The sequence below is a fragment of the Pinus tabuliformis genome, chromosome 6, assembly GCF_031772625.1.
Source record: "Pinus tabuliformis cultivar Carrire ecotype Pingquan chromosome 6, CPIR1, whole genome shotgun sequence".
Classification (NCBI taxonomy): domain Eukaryota; kingdom Viridiplantae; phylum Streptophyta; class Pinopsida; order Pinales; family Pinaceae; genus Pinus; species Pinus tabuliformis.
In genome coordinates, this window is record NC_142292.1 from 1,595,393,381 (window position 1) to 1,595,406,208 (window position 12,828).

The window sequence follows — 12,828 nt, forward strand, 5'->3', positions numbered from 1 at the left end:
AACCCCCACCAAAATGAAGGGCTCTACTGCCAACAATGAAGCAATCAAATCCAACAGACTCTCCCTGTTTCCCCAATATGCAACATGAATATCCAAGGATTTCAATATATCTCCTACCTCGGTGGATAGAGATTTATTGGCTCTAGCTGGCAACCCAAGTTTGGGGCTAGAACCTTTATCCATTAGAAAAAATCTATTCCAAAATGAGGACATGGTTGAGGATAGAGGAAAGGAAAAATCACAGTCAATCAGTAGTAGGAAAAAAGTCTCCAAATACAGGAAGATTACTTTGTATGGTTTGAGCGAAGGAGACCTCAATACTCACTTTTCTAAAGTAGTGGAGGAGACATTGTACTCGTCCTTTGACCCTGGACCTTCTAATATTTCAAATTGATCTCTTGGGGCAACATCTGATCAGGACCTTAGAGCATCGATTCCTGTACAATCCACCATCTCATGAAGATCACGTCCCTTATAGTCAGGGGGTTGTGATCTGCCCAAACAATCAGATCCCTCAACCACTACATCAAATCAAAACACCCTTCAATTGTATTGCTGCAAGAAACCATGGCATCTAAAGAGAAAGCATTGGAAATATTACTCAAAATTTGTCGAGCCTAGTGTGCATGTGCCACGAGTTCAAATGGAAATTTAGGCGGACTCGCCTCTATCTAGAATCCATCAACCTTTTATTTTCAGGCCTATCAAACATATGCTATGATTCTTTTGACTAGATATGGATTGGGGTCAATTCAAAGAATTTGTATCATGAACATATATGCTCCTTACAACAACATAAAACCTTTTTGGGAAAATCTTGAACTATCTAGAATTCTTGATGATCGGCCAATTCTACTTGCTAGAGATTTAAACTTCACCTTGAATTCAAGGGAGACTTGGGGACAAAAGGCTACATCAGACCCTTTGGAAAATTATATTGCTAAGCTCTTGCGGAGGAAAATGCTCATCGATGTTGTACCTTTCCCTTTTAGCCCTACATGGTGTAATGGTCAGATTGGGGATGAGGGAATTGCCAAGCGGCTAAACCACTTCTTGGTAAATTCAATTTGGTATCATAAGATGATTCAGCCATAGTCCTGGACTTTCCACACTAGCATCTCTAACCATGAAACAATTGTACTGGAATGGCATTATGATAAGGAACAACACAAGATCCCTTTCAAATTAAATTTTCCATGGTTAAGCGATCTTGAGTTTCAAGGTCTGGTCAACGCCTATTGGTCTTCTCCGATCCCTATGGCTATTGATAATCCAGTGTCTCAGGTTCAATTTAAGCTTAAAAGGTTGAAATCAGAAGTCAAATTCTAGATTGAGAATCAGAAAATCAAAATCAAACAGGAATTAATGGAAATTGTGAAAGAAATAGAATTATTGATGGATTCGATCATCCCTGGTTTCTTTTCTGAACACCAATAGAAATCTATCCTATCATTGATGCTGAGAAAGGACAAACTTCTCAGAGTCCGAGAAGAGGAATGGCATAAAAAACACAAGTCGGTCTAGATCAAGAGCAGAGAAAAAAGTACAAAACTTTTCCACTAGGCAACCATAAAGTAGAAGCATCAAAATTCCATTTGGGCTATAAAATCTAAAGATGGGTCAACTCTCACATCCACTAGGGACATAAAATAGGTGACATTCAAACATTTTAGGTCCCATTTTAGAGAAACAAATGGTGACTTCATGGAAACAAAAATGGAGTTGGTAAACTTATTCCCCCAGATGGTTAGTGAGGAGGACATTGAAAGGATGGATGAACCCATATCGAAGGAGGAATTGTTGCAAACCTTGAAATAAAAGGCTAAGGACAAGAGTCCTGGGTCAGATGGATGGACTATGGACCTTTTTATTTTTTTCTATGAGCTGATGGGTTCAGAACTAGTCAGCATGGGGCAATCAATCTAGAATTCTGGGCACATTCCAGGTGCAACAAATTCAACTTTTCTAACTCTAATTCCTAAAAATTATAATCCTTGCTCTCTTGATGAATATAGACCAATTTCCTTATGTAATGCAATTTAAAAAATGTTTTCAAAACTTCTTGCAAACAGAATTAAAACGATTTTGTATCCTCACATTTCGTTGGAGAAATTTGGTTTTTTGTCCAACAGGAGAATTCAAGATGGCATAGCAATTGCTGAAGAAACCTTGCACTCAATCAAATCCAGAAAATTAAATTCATGCCTTATGAAAATTGATCTAATCCAGGCATATGACTATGTGGAATGGGAATTTTTATTAATGACCTTATACAAAGTCATTTTCCTTCATAAACATGTTCGATAGATCAAAGCATGCTTCTCTTCAGTTGCTATAGCTGTCCTTATTAATGGTGAACCTACCATTTCTTCAAAATATATAGGGGATTCCATCAACGCTATGCGTTTTCCCCTTTTCTCTTCATACTGGTTATAGAAGCCCTCAGTATGGATATAAAGGCCAAAATGGAGGCTGGTGACATTTTCGGATATAAATTAAACGTAAATTGTTCTTTCTCCCACATTTTATTTGTGGATGACATTCTATGTGCTGTGAAGGCAACACTTGATGAATGGCCATATTTCCATTTGGTCCTTGAAAAATTTGGACATGCATCCGGTCTGCTAATTAAAAAACATAAGTCTAAAATTTTCTCTGATAATGTTGATTTGGAACGGATTCGCCAGATTGCTGCTCTTTTTGGGGTAAAAATCATCCCCATGTCAGTGTGGTGCAGGTTAAATTCTCAATGCAGACAAAGACAATTCCTCTACCCCGAGAGAGCGGGTCTAGCCACAAACAAACAATCTATCGAAAACTTCCTTAAGCTAGAATCAAATAAGAGGGCCTACCTCTTAGAACACTATTCCGTTTGGTGATGATCATGCTTCCTTACTCTAGCTATCTTTCGTTTCCTTCCTTCGAATACCTGAAACAAGCAAACAAACAACAACAACAAATGTGATAGCATATAAATTGCATTCAACCTACTTAAAAGGTCAAGGAATCTTAAGCCATCAAATGTAAAATAACACTTAATGTAGGAAATCAATCAATAGTTGTATTCATATAAATTCATAAAGAGATTACAACCAATGCCTTGACATTGGTGGTCTCCTCCAATGTATCTGGGTTCCCACACCTCCGCTAGCATCTCATGGATGGCCCCAACAATGGAAGTTTTAAGGCTTCTTCCCTTTAGTCTCAAACCAAACCAAACACACTATTCTCCCTCCACAAACATAAACTAGAAGGTTAGAAGCTATGATATCTTGTTGGTTATTCAAGTTCCAAAAATACTAAGACATAAACTTAGTTTAGCTTGTAAAAGGAGGGGTTTATATAGCTTGGATGGAGGGGAGATGGTTCCTCTTATCATGGGAGAGGCCTTATCTCTTGGGTTTGTTCCATCTTAATCGGGGAAAGAAGCCCAAACTAACATCCTCGGCTCCATCCAGCCCAACCATTTACCAGTGTTCCGTTACAAAGTTTCTAGACCTGGAAGCTTCGAATCCATATTTAACAAACTTGCCAAAAGAGGATCGGCATAACTGAGAAAAGGGTCATTTGCACCGTACGACACTAGGCCTGGTTTCAATCTCTACAAATCGGCACGAGGAGGAAATGGGTCATTAGCGCCGGTCTTGTAAACTGGGGTAAAAGGAAGATTCTTGGGAAATAATGCAAAAGGGAATTGTTCTGCTCATGAAGACGGACATAATGGGAGTCTCTTCATGATGGGATAGTATATAGGGTTCATTGTAGAGGTCCTCCAGGATCGTGGAACGGGGAGCATAAGGACAGTGAAAAATTGTTGTGTAACAGATGCCCCCTAAAGCGTGAAGGCTGAACTATAGTGAGGGGTGAAATGCTTTACAAGTAGATGTGGGGAACCAGAGTTCGTCGTCCGAAAACCTACAAGAAAGCATAGATACAGATACATCATTGAAACTCTGACAAATGATATGTGAATCATGGTATGGATGCAAACATCTAGAGAGAGACCATATAAATGGATCCAAGGCATGGGCACAACCATCCAATAAAGAGGATCATATCGAAAACAAGGTATGGTCGTAGCCATCCAATAATGAGAAGGATCACATATGACAACTGATGGTATGGTCACAACTATCCATCTGAGAGAGACATGTATATCAACATGATCAAGTCACATTTCCTTGCAACCTATACTTTTGTAATCTGAGTCCAGGGTCTTGTGCTCCAACACGGCCCGATCAAAGTACAAATTCTAACATGTGAATAGATGTCTTGAAGTCGAACATGCTAGAAAGTCGCTTGATTATCGGTCAATGATGTGAACCATTAACAAGCATGAGAGAAACCACCAATAATGACAATGGTTATCAAGGTACAAGCAACACAATCCATGGAATGTAAATAAAGGAACTGAAGTCGAACACTCGTGAAATCACTAGATTGAAAGCCAATGATGTGAGCTTGTTGTCAAGTGTGAAGGAATATCCATTAGGGCATGCAAGCTCTAAGGTACTAGAAGGGAGTTCATAATGGATCCTTCATCATCAGCATGAAACAGAAACACAATGAATGGGAGTAATCTAAGAATGTGGCAAATGATCAGACAATGTACAGGCAAGAAGACTTCTCTTGAGCACGTGGATGACATGACTATGTATTTTGGTGGCATTTGACATCATAGGATCAGAGGTCATGGTGACATGGTAGACATCATATGAGACATTTAAAATGGATAACCCAAAACCCAGGGAGGCAAGTGACAGAGTGAGGATGTCCCAAAGCCTAACATGAACAACAGATGAGTGTCAATGTTCAAAAGCAACATGATGCCTCAAGTGGAGAATACAACAGATGAAATTCTTCCAATTCCCCCCACCATTTCTGGTGAGTACCCCAGTTATTTTTGAAACGCAAGCTTGAAGGGGATAACATATTCTTGAAGGGGATCCTACCTAGTAAATTTTAACAAGCCGTAGGAAGGATAAGCACAGTCTCATCATAATGACAAGTCCTATGTCGTTCAATATTTTAATGAGTCTGACAAGGTGAAACTCAGAATCTTTTTCATGTTTAGAGAGTTTGAAAAAGACACGGAAAAGAAAACTCCAAGGGTCCCTTTTCATAAAGTTGTCTCTCGAACCCGAAAAGGTAGAAAATAATATCTGAGAGAACCTCCTAGTCATGTTTGACTAAGGTATTCCTTTTTCATAAATAGTTTATCCCATCCTAAAAAAGGGGTAAATGTATACTGGGTAAACGACATTTTGCATCCTTTAACGAGTTCAAAATTACAAGAGCTCGGCAATATTTTCATGTTTTGAGAGTCAGAAAAGAGCTTAAAACAGACTCCCTATTTTTATTTACTTTAATGAGTATAAAAAGGGAAAATTACTCGGCAATATTTTCATTTTTTATGAGTCAAAAAATAACTTAAAGGTGACTCATCCTGGAGGAATGAGTGGTATGAAGGGTAGCAATAGGTTCCGGTTAAGTGGGGAACAACTCGAAACAGTGAAAGGTTAAGAGGTTGGCTAGTAAAACTACTCATCGTTGCGGTTCCTCAAGAAAGGGTAAAACAACCAAGTGAAAGCAAATGATCGGCCAAAGAGATGGAATGGAGAAAAAACCAAGGCTTATTTGATGGGAGAGGCTAATAAAAATGACAATCACGAGATGTAAATTGGGCATGGGTTCATTTTTACACAAACTTGAACCATGGGGAACTCTGCTTGAATTTTGTTTCATGTTTACACAAGCTCAAAATGAAAAACAATGCTTGAATGAGATTGAAGACCCCGGATCTAGTTTCATCCATATGGGTTGCGATATCAAGAGTACTAAATCATATGTACATGGCTTTACATTGATAGTCATTTCGATCATGGGTCTATATCTGTAGACAACTATTTATGTACATGTAATGAAAGTTTATAAGCTGAGCATGGGTATGCCTTGCCTCAGCAATTCATGTAAAATCAAATATCATGATATATGTATTGTAATTGACACAGGTCACCTTCCACTTCGATACCTCCTCATCACATCATAAATCATTTCATTCGACATTGGCATTTTTTCGACTTCATGCTTTAGGGGGCAGCTGTTATAGATCTATTTGGGCACATCAAATCCCAACATCCAGATTAGTGTTTTAGGGCTCATAAAGCACTAATTTCAATTGCTACATTCCCTAAACAAGTCACCCTTTTGAATGCCTCCTTCCTAGAAAGTTTCATGACCTAAGACATCCAGAAATGGTCTCTAAAGGGACCAACTCAGGTAGATACACTACCAGGGTGCTCTGCAAAGTAGGTACATACACTGTTAGGGTGCTCTGCAGAGCACCTAAGCCCTCTTTAGGCTGTGCTGGGCAAATTTGAGCGAAATTCAATTGGGGTTTAAGGAATATTCTTATCTCTTGTAATCATCTAGAAGCTTCCCTCAGTTATCTACTCCCATGAGCTTGAAAATGGACGAGGAATGAGTTAAGGTGCATCCTATCCTCTTATACCTTCCTCCATTGAAATAATTCCAAGTATAGAAGGCTATTGAATGCCACCATTTATGACAAAACCTCCTTCATACTCCTATAAATTGACCACTCATATAAGTGATCAGGGGCTAGCTGGATTATGTTGAATTGTAAGGAGATAATGCTGCTACGAGACTTGACTTTGGAGCAAATGATGTGATTCCACAAGCTTGTCTTGCTTTTGATGTGATGTGGATGGGATCCAAGCTGGACGAATGACTTTGAATCATACACTGATGTTTGTAGTTCCTTCTTCTATCTAATAAAGTGTTTGAACCTTTTTCCATATGATGTGTTCTTTCATAATGCTTATATGTATGAATTGCTTTTGATTCCTTTCATTTATATTCAATGGATCATATTCTTTGATCAATTCTCATCTTCTGTTGTGTTGACAGGGTACTTTCCAAGCAGATTAAGTATGGGAAGGAGCGACGGAATTGATATAAGGGAGACAAGAGGAAAGCGGAACTACAGGTAGGCCTTCTATCCTCTCTTCCTATCTATTGCTTATAGGGAAAGTCTAAAACACTTTAAACTATTGTTCTAGGCACAGCTACTTGTCTAGTGAATTAGTATTTATCCATAGATGCTAAATTCTCCAAAACACCTTCCCCCTGGCCTTTCACTCCTAGCCTCACGCTTGGCATTTGGCCCCCCCTCAGCATTTGGAAGGGGAATGGGAGTATTACCACTATCTTTTATGTCAATTTGGGATCACTCTATACAGAATAAAGACCTTTTGGTATGGGGTGGTTGGATACTAAATGATTGAATCTCTGTCAAAGAAGTATATTATTACATTTCCTCCTCCATTCACTCTTTACCTTATTCTGATTGGTCTGCTAGCATATGGTGTTGGGATGCTCCATTGAAGATCAATTTTTTTTCTTAGCTTACAGTCTATAACTGCATTCTCACTTGGGATACATTGTTTAAGAAGGGTTTCATTGGCCCTGGCAGGTGCATTCTATGCAAATCGGCTCTTGAGGACTGCTCCCACTTATTTTTACATTGTCCCTTTGCGTCTACTATTTGGCTGGAGGTTTCTCTTTTGATGGGTGTTTCTGTCACTCAAGATGACTCTTCAACTGTGGCCTGCCCCATCACTTGGGCTCAAAATGCACCTGCTTACAGGTATGTTCCATTATATGTACTGTGGGGGATATGGAGGGCTCAGAATGATCTTATCTTTGAAGGAAAATTCTCTTACTCATATCAGGTTGCCTTAAAAATTGTTGCCTTCTTCATGGAAATTGGTCCTTGGTTTCCAGAGGCCTCTTCCCATTCTTTTCCATAACTGATCTGTCTGGAATCTTTCCCATATGTTTTTTTGATGGGGCTGCCTTGGGAGGCATATCTGGCTATGGTGCTTTCCTAAGAATTGACCCCTCTTCACATTATAGGTTCTGCTAGTCTGGTAGTAGGGGAGACAACAACAGGGCTGAGATGATTGCTTTATGGGGTGCCTTACAATGTTCCTTATGGCTGGGCATCGAGCTAATTTCAATCTCTAGGGATTCCCTTACTTTGATTCAATCATGGGGGCTTCACTAAAAAAACATCTTAACATATCATGTGTGTTCGTGGCACACTAAAAAATATCCTTAATTTGACTACATATTGGAAAATACCTATAACAAACACATTTTTAAACCCCTACTAATATGGACCCAATACACTTTCCAAATTTTAAAACCCCCTACTTTCACTAGATATTATAGGTATCCACCTTTTCATTAACGTTTTTTATGCCTCTTAAAAAAAATCATTAACTTTGAGCTCCATTTTTTATACTTGTCAATATAAAAACCCTTTACCCCCTATTATATGCTCAATATATTGTCTCCTTTTTTCCTAAATATATATCCCCCAATATGAATGCACGTGGTATGGTATTTCTCCTCTAGCGAAGCCCTTGTGGATTCAATGGATTTTGGGCCACTCCACCCTTGGGGTCTCCTCCCTATGCAATTCGATGATCCGTAATAGGGATCTAAAGGAAGCCTTTTCTGACATCTCCTTGGATCATATCTTCCGTGAACAAAATCTCGTTGTTGACGCCCTCTCCAAGCAGAGCCTATGTCTTTCTCTTGGTTTTTTCCATTTTGAGTATTTTGCTACTGGTTTGTTATGTGGGAAGGGCTTTTTTGAATTTTCATAGGTGGTTTTTTGTAGGTTTTTCCTATCTCTCGTGGATTCTCCTAGGCCTGTTGTATGACTAGATGTCTATCTTTGTTTTCCTTTCTGGTTTTGATGTCATCTAAGTATGCTTGCTACCATGCTCTCTAAGGGTTGTTATGTTTTATTTTTTGGATCGATTTGGGTCTTCAAAGCTCATTGTTGAGAAACACTCATGAGCTGTATTTGATCCAAGTAGATGTAAAAATCTTCCTCAATTTTAATGAAGAATGGTTATGTTTTTTTCCTCTAAAAAAAAAAATCAACACTTTACATCTTTGAAACTTTGCAGTTGTTTTCATGCTTTTTCTCATTGCATGTTTCTTTTTTTTTATTTTCAATATTTAATTTGTAACCTAATCATTCGATTTTGGTTGTATAAATCGATAATACATGATAAGGCCCACTAGGTCTCAATTGAGTTCGATGAGATGACTATTAGTGTCCATCAAAATTCTTTTACATAATCACAGGAGTTTGGGGAACAAGAAACATAAGATCAGTGTTTGCGAAGATTCGAAATGGAAAATACGACAATGGAGCTGATGGATGGTGAGAATGATGACAATGCTTTGAATTTGGGTTTGAATTCAATGTCGAATCATCCTAGTTCATCGAGTAATGAAATGAAATTGCTCGAAAATCAAGAGGAAAAAATCAAATTTCATTTTTAAAATCTATCATATTTATTCAAAGACAACCTAGTGATTAACAAAGTTTGCAAACTTGACTATGAAAACACAGGGAATTTAGTTGGAGGTTGAATTGTTTCTCAACTATTTATATGCCACATGAAATGTTAAAAATGGTTGAAAGTATTCATATATTTCATACAAAAGTGTATGCGCTCATCATACACAGTTTACATTAGAGATTTCTCTAATATATAGAGTTTCTTAGATCTAACTTATTCTTAATTTAGAAGGAGAGGTTGAGAGAATTTCTCAACCATTACCAACAGCTCATCAACCACAAATATAGGATGTAAGCATTAACTCCAAGTTCCCCTCTTAATTCTTGTATTACATAAATTTATTGAAACCACCCATAAACAAAAAAATGCATAATCATTTTTTAATTGGTTTACAGCTTATCGGTATAGGCTTCATCAAGTTGCCTCATAACTCTCGTAAAGGTGTATTCAACAAGTTGGATTCCTAAGTTCCACTCCTGAACTCGTGAATCACATATCTCTAGAAGTGAATTACTAAACATTGTCCCAAGCCATCATATAACCTCATTAGAATACCACTCCCACATCTTCAAGAATGAGAGATCCTTCCCTAGATCCACAACTTCCATACCATCTCGACAACCATCCATGTTGAACTTTTACCCTCTAAAAATAAAACTTCACCAATATCCACACCCTATAACAACTGATCTAGACTCATGCATTGTAATGATTGCATTCAAATTTCTCTCATATGTATATGTATTTGATTATGTTGTAGAGACAGTGAATAAATGGATCAGATTCCCAACAACAACTGTAAATAAAATTACTAAGTGTTCCATATTGCACCATCAAGACACATGCCTTTACTATAACTCCATGCGCAATGATATGTTTTGTGCTTCACTTAGTATATAGCTTGTCAATCATCTTTGGTTCAAATCTCAGTCAAACCACATCACGCTTTCGCTGCGCAAACAACACCTAGGGCAAGACTTCCTTCTAACACCCCTGTCTAACAGCATGTTCACACCCCTGTCTAACAACATGTTCATAGTCAAGGACACCAAAGGGGTGGGATTGAGATATTGAATTCACACTTCTATTTTGGATTAGTAGCTGAGAAAATAGCTCCACTGTGGCACAAACTTGTGTTTCAAATCTTAGTAATCTCCACAGATTTGAATTAGACCCATGTGGTAGGTCATGTCTTTGCATCTTGAAGATTCTCATTGATAGTGAGAGAACATATACCCCACTCCCACTATCTAGGATCGTTCACGGTTTTGAGCTCATGGTTCTCAACTCACATCAACAGGTGTATCAATGGCTTCACATCACATGTACACCTCAATTATGCACACTGCAAAAGACACCAACAAATTATAGTCTCCCCGCAAACAAATTACATTCTCCCTCTGCCTTTGGGCCCTCCCATGAGGGAGTTAGTCTAGATAGACTCTGATACCTTTTTAAAAATGGTTGAAAGTACTTTTATACCATGTTAGAAATGATTGAAAGTACTCATATATTTCATACAAAGATGTATGGGCTCAACATACACACTGTTTACATTCAAAGATTACTCTAATATATAGAGTTTTTCAGATCTAATTTATTCCTAATTTAGAAAGAGAGGTTGAGGGAATTTCTCAATCATCACCAACAACTCATAAATCAAAATTAAAAATATAAGATGTAAGCATTACTCCAAGTTGAAAAACATCCTTATTCAAACATGGCCATAGTTACTAAGAAAGTTCAAACCATGATGACGAAAACTCAAGGAATTGAGTTGCACACCAATTTATTTGTTAGCTTTGTTTTAGATGCCACATGTAAACATAGAAAATGTTAGGCATATTAAGACATGATACTTTCTCCTAATACTATGTGGAAAAGTCTACTCATGAGACAAGGAAATAAGTGACATTATAGGGCCAGAATGACTAAAAATTTGATTACAACACAATAAAAGTTTATGGATGTTGTGTTTACACTTTGCAGGATTCAAGCTTTTGAACTATTAAAATCATTGCATGGAATCTTTAACTAATGGTTTAGTGTAATTTACATTTTATTATTTTTAATATTTTTAAATAAAATAATTATAATGAAGGGACATTGTTTTAATAATAATATATTGTTAATTTCATTTCACATAATTATTGGTAGCAGAGTGTGGAGGTGTAGTGGAAGTTTTCCTCACCTCGAGGAAAACTTCCATTACACCTCCACACTCTGTTACCAATAATTACGTGAAATGAAATTAACAATATATTATTTAATCACTTCCGATGAAACCCTTCCTCTGTAGTCTCTAAATACATGTCCACTCATGTAGCCTAGTCATTATTTGTATTTTCATATTAGTTTACATATACTCATATACACTATGAGATTTACAAGAGGGGTAGAAAAAAGAGTTGTCACAAATTCCACATTACTAGGGTTTCTTAATTTTAGAAAACTAGGGTTTCCAAATTGCACAGAACTATGGTTTTTCAATTCCACTTCAATATACATCAATGGAAAATTCCAACTTAAAATCCAAGGAGAATATGGCATGTTTACTTACATTATTTAATTTTCACTCAAATTTAAATCAGAATGTCATAATTGTCGAAACAACAATTCCATCCATATGCATTTCATGGTTCATATATGGAAATGAGTTTTCAAATAACATCATTCAATTCATATGTGTTGAACATAATAAAAATAAATAAGATATTTATTTAAGTGTGAGTTACATTTCTCATTCATATGATACATATTAAAACATCATATTATAACTTTTGGTTTCATATTCCAAGAGATCTCTTAGACTTGTCATGACTTTTTTACTTCACTTGTGGCTTCTTGCCTTCCACACAAGTGAATATTATAAATTTACATAACCCATAAAGATTATGTTTCCAACATTCACCCCCTTAATTTGAAGGGGTGTATGTGAGTCCAAGAAATGAGATAAAATATGAAGGTAAATAGTAGTGAATGGTTGGTTATGATATTTGAATCTAGTTGTTTAAGGAATACCAAAAACCAAATGGGTAGCAGATATATTGGTTGTGATTTAAGGGAGACCACCAATTTGGAACTTTGCTTGAAGTAATTACTAGAAGAACTCTGAATTTGGCTAGAAAATAATGTATTTTTGACATTTAAGTGCTCCTTGGTGAATGTTTCAATATGAACACAAGTTGTTGAAATGGTGGTGTGAATATGACTACAAAATATCATCTAGCAGAAGAAGTAAATATTCTACTGAGTGGTGTTTTAATGACGACCATAAACCAACTGGTGGTTTTAGAATGACCACAAACCAAATTGTACTCATGGAACATGAGTCCATCTTTGGATATAGATTTGACTCTGGTTGTATAATTTTGGCTCTAGGATCTAGATGTAGGTTCTTGTTCTAGTCATGATTCATGCT